Source organism: Gossypium arboreum, chromosome 2, assembly GCF_025698485.1.
Source record: "Gossypium arboreum isolate Shixiya-1 chromosome 2, ASM2569848v2, whole genome shotgun sequence".
NCBI lineage: Eukaryota > Viridiplantae > Streptophyta > Magnoliopsida > Malvales > Malvaceae > Gossypium > Gossypium arboreum.
In genome coordinates, this window is record NC_069071.1 from 37,631,274 (window position 1) to 37,640,442 (window position 9,169).

General features: G+C 38.3%; 1 non-coding gene across 1 annotated transcript; it reads right to left on the reverse strand.

The window, feature by feature from the left end:
- Positions 1–1,511: 1,511 nt before the first annotated feature.
- On the reverse strand, positions 1,512–1,618 carry LOC128289718 (small nucleolar RNA R71). The gene has a single exon (XR_008279363.1). It is a non-coding gene; the product is annotated as a small nucleolar RNA R71 (small nucleolar RNA).
- Between the last annotated feature and the right edge of the window lie 7,551 nt (positions 1,619–9,169).

Genomic DNA, 9,169 nt, shown 5'->3' on the forward strand with positions numbered 1-9,169 from the left:
TGTCTTTATGATTTTGAGATGTTTTCTTTCATAAGTATGAACTAAACTCCTTAAATACCTAAGGGGAATGAAACCTAAGACAGATCTTGTTATTATTATCTAAATTGTATGATAAATATTTGACTTGTTCTTAATTATGTGTCCTGAATTCTTGTTTTAATATTCCAGGATACTGATTCAAGATAATGCTCTTATTCAGAGGAGGAATAGACCCTGTCTAAGAGTAAATTTTTCATAATTAAGCGGAGTTGATTGCACGCCTAGAGATAGGGTGATAAGATTTTTTTAGATTAGGGTGAAACCTAATAGGGGATCCATAGATTGAGTTAATGCAACACTAGGGTGTTAATTAGAAAGAGATTTCAATTAATCAACCTAAGGTTAGACGTTATTAGTCTCGAGAGAGATAATAATATAACTTAGGGATTTTTACGGATCAAGTCAACTGAATAAATTGTCTGATTTAGAGTGAAATAACAAGTGAAGTCTAGGGGGATTTTTTCTTAGGTATTGTCTTAATCAATCGAATTTTCTAAAAGGTATTTTCCCAAATTTTCATTCTGTGCATTCTTAGTTTAGTAATTAGTTTAGATAACCAAACCTCTTAATTTTTAGGCTAGATAATAAAAATAAAGTAATTACTAGTACTCTTGGTTCCTTTGGGTTTGACAATCCGGTCTTGCTAAAGCTAAACTACTGTTCGATATGTACACTTGCTTTTATCGTGATAATAGTTAGGTTCAAGAACGATTAATTATAAATTTTTAAAACCTATCGCGAATATCACGTATCAAGTTTTTGACATCGTTATCGGGGAACTAGGATATTAGGAACACTCATTTTTTATTACTTTAGCCATTCTACGTTATTTGCAATTTAAATTTTTATTTTTTTTTCTAATTTTTCTTTTATTCATTCCTGGCAGGTTTTTATAGTGTATGACTAGAAGAAACCAATCGGAACCATTACTGTTTAATAGTGACATCGATCGCATAGTTCGTAGAAACCGAAGGGAAATAAGGCAAAGCTTACGATACACAGAGGAAGAGCAAGAGGATGATACTTCAACCACAACCGAGGAGATGGCTGAAAACCAAGAAAATACGCTACCTCCTGCAATTACTATTAATCAGAATCCTGCTCTGCGCACTATGTATGATTATGCTAATCCTTTTTTAACAGGAACTGAATCGAGCATAGCTAGACCTGCTGTAGCTGCAAATACTTTTGAACTGAAACTTAACACAATTTAAATGATACAACAATTTATTCAGTTTGATGGTTTGCAGGACGAAGATCCCAACGCTCACTTGGCAAACTTTTTGGAACTATGTGATACATTTAAAATTAATGGCATTTCTGATGACGTCATTCGCCTTCGATTATTCCCTTTTTCATTGAGAAACAAAGCTAAACAGTGGTTGGATTCGTTACCACGAGGGTCAATCACTACTTGGGAACAAATGACCAAAAAGTTTTTATTAAAATATTTTCCACCGGCTAAAATGGCTAAATTACGTAATGATATCTCTTCTTTTCTGCAGATGGATTTAGAAACACTCTACGATGCATGGGAGAGATACAAGGACCTCTTGAGAAGATGCCCTCACCATGGGTTACCACTCTGGCTACAGGTTCAAACGTTTCACAATGGCCTGAATCCTTCGACTTGACAAATGGTTGACACAACCGCTGGTGGGACTATCAATAATAAAAACACTTGAATATGCTTATGAATTTATAGAAGAGATGTCACTGAATAATTATCAGTGGCTAGTCATGAGGACAAAGCCAATAAAAGCAGTCGGTGTTTATAACGTCGATTCGGTCACCATTCTCTCTAATCAGGCGGAACTCTTGAATAAGAAAATTGATGGTTTTCTTAGTTCTTCACAGGATCACCCTGTAATGCAATGCGAAGCAAGTGGATGTGGATCGAGCAATCCAGAATACCCACCCTATAGCCACAATATGGAGAACGAGTAGTTAAATTACATGGGTAATAATCCTAGATCTCAAAATAATCTGTATAGAAATACTTACAATGCAGGATGGAGGAATCACCCAAATTTTTCATGGAGAGGCCAAGGGAATCAGAAACCACCACCACCTCCAAGCTTCCAACAACCACCCTACCAACAAGAGAAAAAGCCTAACCTTGAGGAGATGCTAACAAAATTCATCTCGATGTCAGAAACTTATTTTTAGAATACTGAGACAGCACTTAAAAGTCAACAAGCAATGATCCAAGGGCTCGAAACTCAGATAGGTCAACTCACTAAATTGATATTTGAACGACCACAAGGTAGCCTGCCGAGTAACACTGAATCTAACCCAAGGGAGCAAATCAATGCAATGACCATTCAAGATAAGGAAGGGTTAGTTGCACCTAAACCAAAACTGAGGCAAGAAACAGTGGTAAGTAAAGGTAAGGGTGAGGTGGACCACAATGACCAGAAGCTAGTAAGTAAAGAATACAAACCTCATGTGCCATACCCAAACGCGACAAGGAAAGACCACATGGAAGAACAATTCAGTAAATTCCTTAAATTATTAAAGAAGTTACATATTAACTTACCGTTTATTGAAGCTCTTTTGCAGATGCCAACCGTAGTCAAATTCTTAAAGGAGCTTTTAACAAATAAGCGGAAGTTGGATGAGGCGTTGTATGTAGAACTAAATGCGGTTTGCTCAGCCATACTACAGAATAAGCTGGCCAACAAATTAAAAGATCCAGGGAGTTTTACGATTCCCTGTTTAATTGGTAGCCTGCAAATAATGCTTTGGCTGACTTAGGGGCTAGTATCAGTGTCATGCCTTACAAAATGTTTAAGCAACTAGGTCTTAGGAAACCCAAACAAATTAGGATGAGTATTCAATTATCCGATAAAACAATCAGATTTCCTAGGGGGATTATTGAAGATGTACTCGTTAAAATTGACAAATTTATATTCCCAGTTGATTTCGTTGTTCTAGACATAGAAGAGGATAGTAACGTTCTTTTAATTTTAGGGAGGCCCTTTTTAGCAACCGCTAGAACAATATTTGATGTTGGCACAGGTGAACTCACACTTCATGTGGGAGATGAAACAATCACCCTTTATGCTTGTAATTCGAGTAACACATCGAAAATTGAAGGTGGTCGTATAAATCATTCTACTAAAACTGACCATGTGGTGCAACCTACTTTGTAGGAAATAAGTTCAAAGAACCTACACGAGCCATGTTCAAGCAACAACAAAGGACCTATCTATGAAGAATGAAGGCTACAAATCGAGGAACTAGATGAATGGCAAACACAGAAACTGAGAACACCCTATAAACTGAAATCGAGCCAAGACGAGCTCAACACATCACCAAATCAACTTAAGGTTGGAGACAAAGTACTACTAGATGTAGCAGATCCTCGCATTACCACTTTTAAAACTAATGAAGAAATTCCTCTCACGGTACTCAGTATTTTCCCACATGGTACAATCGAGGTAATTCACCCCAAATTCGAAACTTTTAAGATAAACAATACTCGTCTTAAACCTTATATTGATAAAGTTGATAGCAGGGATGAGGAGTGTAAACTCTTCGAGCCACCATGATCACACACCAGAGAGGTAAGTCAAGCTTAGACTATAAATAAGCCTTTCTCGGGAGGCAACCCGAGCACTAACAGTAATGATTTATTTAAATTCTAGTTTTTCACATCTAACCTACTAATTGAGTCGTGAAACATAGGGTTTTCCTATCCACACGGCCAGGCACATGGGCATGCCTTAAGCTGTGCACACACCACAGGAGAAGACACGGTCGTGCATACGACCGTGTGACAATAGGGAAAAATTTTTTCCCCAACACAGGATGCGATAAGTCGCCATGGCCGTGTGATAAGGCTGTGGGCAAAACTGCCAAACCAAGACGGGCGTGTGACATGCCCATGTTTTGAAACTGTGGGTGAACTTGTCAATTTAGCACAGGCGTTCGACACGCCAGTGCCCAGCCCCCGTGGTCGACACTGTCAAACAAACACGGGCGTGGCTATCATACAAGGGTGTGGGAGAAGTGAACGAAGCAAGACACGGCCGTGTGCACCCACACACCCAAGGAACACGGGCATGGGGCGAATGTCAGATGCGCTTAAATTTAAAAATCGCGAAACACACGGGCAAAAATTAGGGCACACAGGTGTGCCTCACGACCGTGTGCCCCAAAATCTATATAAACCTCTCACTATTCATCATCTCCCTCCCCAAAAATCCCTAGCCCTAGTCGCTGCAACTCCACACGCCCTACCTGCCATGCTTGTGCGCCTCCTACAACACTGGTTCCGATGACCAAAGCTTCTCCCTTTTGCATTTGTTTACTTTTTTCTCTCTATTTTCTTTAAATATTCTACCTTTTTCATGATTTCTCTGACCCATTTGACTATTTCAAGTGAATATTCTTAGTAGAATAATAATACTCATGCTTGTCATTAAAGAATATTGCCATTTTTCATACTACATTCATCCATTTTTCTCGTTTCCATGGATTTTATGCTTGCCCACATGCATTCATACATTAGATATTCCCGTCGTACTATTCTCATAGTCCTATCTTAATAACTTGATATATTTACTTTAGTTGTTTTAGTTTTGCTCTCTTCATCTAATACGCGAGTCTCACAAAATATTCCTATTTAGTTTTGTGTTTCCATGCTATTTTTGGGGCGTATTGGTTGAACTTCGACTTTTCAATCCAAGTATACAATGTCATCCTCATGTGGTAAGAAAACCGTTGTCCCCACCTCGAAGAAAAGGAAAGGAGTAGCGTCATCTTCGGGTCCTACCACGGAGATTAGGCACCCTTTCCTCGAGTTCCCCTTCGAACCTTAGAAGGATCTATTTCAGATATTACAGGCCCGACCCCTAGTTGTGGGCCGCTGCATTGACTTGGCCGCACTTGAACAAATTCAGTTGGCTGACGCAGTCCGAGCCCTCCTGATGATTGAACCGTGGGGGCTTTTCTTTGAGATCATCGAGCCGACATACCTTAAGCTCACGATGGAACTATGATCGACCTTCCATCTCCAAGTCGTCATGACAAACTTCGACGATCCTAGAACGATCCAGTTTTGCCTTGGTGGTCTAGTGCGCCAGTTGAGCGTACTCGAGTTTGGGATTGCACTAGTGTTGTACACGGAGGAGTTCATGGACTAAAATGAACTTGACACCCTCCACCGCCACATCCACTACTCTCCCTGAAAGTGTTGGAAGGACCTCGTCCCTGCCTCAGCCTCCTATGATCCTAGCTGCTCTAAGGCAATGGCCCTCGTCTCATCCCTGCGATACTTACTCGACATCTTGGCCCACACTTTGACAGGACGACGAGAGAGCACCAGCATCATCAATACTCACGACGCCTATTTCTTATGGAGCATGGCGAACTGGCACATCTTCGACCTTGCCTATTTCATCACCCTCGCCATCCGCCATCAGATGGAGTGACATAGGAGAGGGGTCATCTCTATCGAGCCCTATGTGACTCGATTGGCACGACACTTTGGGCTCCTTAACACAGTGGCACAATCATCCTCCCTTACTGTCATTGGCCAGATGTCCCCACAGGGCATCTCGAGCATGTTAAACATGAGGATGATCAAGAAACGACGTATCACCTACCCTCCTCAGTACCGCCTCGTCCAGTCCACTAAGGAGGAGGACCCAGAGGACATTACTGATGATGTCCCTCCACGTCATGAGGACTCACTGTCTCAGCGACCATCCGTCCATCGTCCAGTTCATGTGGTGGCTTCATACTCTAACATCTCTGAGCTCCTTACTCAATTTGAGCAGCAGTGTTTTCAGAGTTTTGATCACATTGATGCTACACTTCATCAGATTTGTCAGCACATTCACATCTCATAATCTCCACCACCTTGCGAACCATCCGGTGATGACGATGTTTAAAAACTTTTTATTTATTATTTTTATTTTCACTTTTATCTTTATTTATCTCATTTAAGTACTTTTTATTTCATTTTCCTTTATTATTATTTTAATTTTAGTTTTATAATTTTATTGAATAATTTATAGTTTGGCTATTTCATTACGAGTAATTATGCTTCCTTATATTTCCTAAAAAGTTCCTGATTCTATCACAGTTATAAAGAGCTCCAAAGCTCATCATCGCATAGGAACTAAAAACTCCACTAGAAAAGGTTCTCCACGACTGCCATGTCCTGCTCGACCACGACAATAGCGACCACCAGATATAATATTCTTTTGGCGTAGGACTTATGGACTAATGAACCTCTACCACCACCAGAGTATCCTCCTCCAATCTCATCATTGCCTTGGCCGATTATTCTCCATAACTCCAAATCAAGGAGTTCAGTCATCATTTAGGAAGTTTCACTTCTCTCCCTATCTTATGATTATTTATCTATATTTTTCAATATATCTATCTTTGTACATTGAAGGCAATGTATATCTTAAGTGTGAGGGGTCTCTTATATCATCATTAGAAATCCCTGAATTTTGTCTTATTCTTACGTGAATTACTCATATCACTATTAGAATGAATTTTAATTAATTTATGATTTTTATTGATATGTCTTGAATTAAAACATAGGCATTTATGCATTGATTGTTTAAACTTTAAGACATTAGGGAATCAAGCATGATAAATTGATATTTGAAGAATTAAAAAACTTTTAGGTTGCTTCCCTAAGTTTAGGTATTATCTTGAGTTGAAATTCACAAGTTTAAACATCAAAAAGCCATAATTTTTTGTGAGATCTTAAACCTTTAGAGCATATTTTATTTCTTTCATGCTCATTTTTATTATGAGTGCGTCAGTATTGATTTGTTATTTTAGAACTTGCTTGATTATGCATGTCAAGACCACACCATTTGATTTGATATGTCATGATGATAAAGGCACTTAGGTTTAACCCACTTACTTCACAAAAGCCTACCTTCATAATTGACCCTTAGTGAACCCCTTTGAGCTTAACAAGCCATTAATTGATTTACCCTCAATATTAACCCATAACCCATTATTGTTGAAATCCCCTAATTTGATCCTTATTTTTGTCGAGATTTGATTTGAACTAATTGCTTAGCTATGTTTTGCTCTTCTAAATATTTGACTTGTTCTTAAAAAAATAATAATAATACTTCAACACATATTAGTAGTAATTCGTCATTTTTGAGCTTGAGTGTTAATTCCATATTTTGAGAAGAAGCTCACTTGTATTCAACTGATGACTGGGTATTTTTCTAGCTAGGTAATTTTTCAATTCAATCTCAATTCTATCCTTTTCTTTCAGCTTGTGACCACACCCCCTAACCAAAGCCACGTTACAACCCTCTAAAGACCTTTTTGATTGATGTATTAGCTCAATATATAGTGGTGGAGATTTGATTTTCAAGCAAGCCTATGGTAATAACTTTTCATATTGACTAATGAGTGCTTTAATTGATGTCCTTAAACACCTAGAGTGATTTGAGTGAATCTTTAGTGAGGATGTTGAAATCTGTGATATTTTGATCAAAGGTAATCACTTAGATAAGGGGAGACACCTATGTTTTCGTGATAAAATGCTCAACTTGGAATGTTTGAAACTTTGATGTACTTTTAGTTGAATTTTCAATGTATGAATACTTATGGATTATTTTGAGATATTATTGATAGGGATTATGAATTAAGAAGAATTTATTTTGATTGTGAGTTAAGGATTTTGCTTAAGGACATGTAAACGCTTAAGTATGGAGGTTTTTGATAAACCATAATTTATAGATGTTTTTATCCCATGCTTAGCACATTTATGGATGGTTTCTCCTTAGATTTGGTGAATTGGATGCTCCTAATTCTTTAATTTCATGTTTTATACTTAGGTGAGCATAGGAGAGTAAAAAGAGCGAGAAATGGGCCGAAAACGGAGAAAATGGACCCGCATGGGAAATCAACACGGCCTGGACTTCCTCACACGGGTGTGCCACACGACCGTGTCCTTTTGGCAGGATCCAAGCATGACTTACACGGGTAGACTACACGTCCGTGCCTATTCAACAGCTTTGACCATGGGCTGGAGTAATCACACACGGGCATGTCTGTGACAGCCCAAAATTGACCCTAGTCGGAAGGTGGTCTCGGGACCACAAAACCGAGGCATAAAAATAATTAAAAATTTATTTTGATGCCTATAATATGTGTGTGCTCATGTATGACATTTTATGATGATTGATTTAGTGTTATAAGGGTGAATTCCACAAGAAAGGACTTAGTAATGAACTTTGAAAGTATGATAGGAAATGTGTGATGACTAATTAAAGCATGCATGCAAAATAATGGACTTGCATGTCAAATTCCCCTTTTATAGGTGGTGGCGGCCATGACAAGGAGGATGGGCTAAACATGTCATGAAACATGTTTTGTTGGTGCATTAGGGTGAAATAATAAACAAAGGTGTATGGGTGATAAAAATGAAAAAAAATGTGTGTGAGTGTGGTAATCCCCCATTGCCGTGAGTTGTAGAGAAGGAAAGAAAAAAATTTGTTCATCCTTTCTTTGAGCCAAAACTAAGGAAGAAGGAGGATTTTGCTTCATGCTTGGTTTGGAAGAGATCTAGAAGGAGATTTGGCTAAGTTTGCATCAAGATTAAGGTATGTATGAGGTTGTGTTAGGAGTTTCATGCATGTTTTGGTTGCTAACTTGATGTGCATGTTAGCCATGGCTCAAATCTTTGTTAAGCCATGGAAATGGTATTTGGCCAAAGTTGTTATGGTGATAAAGCCATTGCATGCTAAGTGTGAAGCTTGATGATGATGCATGCAATGATGGATTGTCTACTCTTGAGTAAGATTTTGAGCTTTCTTTTGTTTTATCATGATTGAAGTTGAAAAGGAGCATGATTGTCATATTCGCCATGATGCATTCATGAGCATGGTTCATGCTTCTTGCATGTTAGTTAAAATTTGTGTTTTGGATGCCTATGGACACCTTGAAATTCGCCATGCTCATATATGTATATATATGTTTGCACATGATGTTTTGGTTATGAAGGAAGTGATGAATAAGTTTGTTTAAAGAAGAAGATGTTGAAGAATAATTGTGAAATTGTAAGCACATTCTACCTAGCACACATATGAGTGCTTGATGCTATATTGTAAGTTTTGAGCTACAATATGCAAAG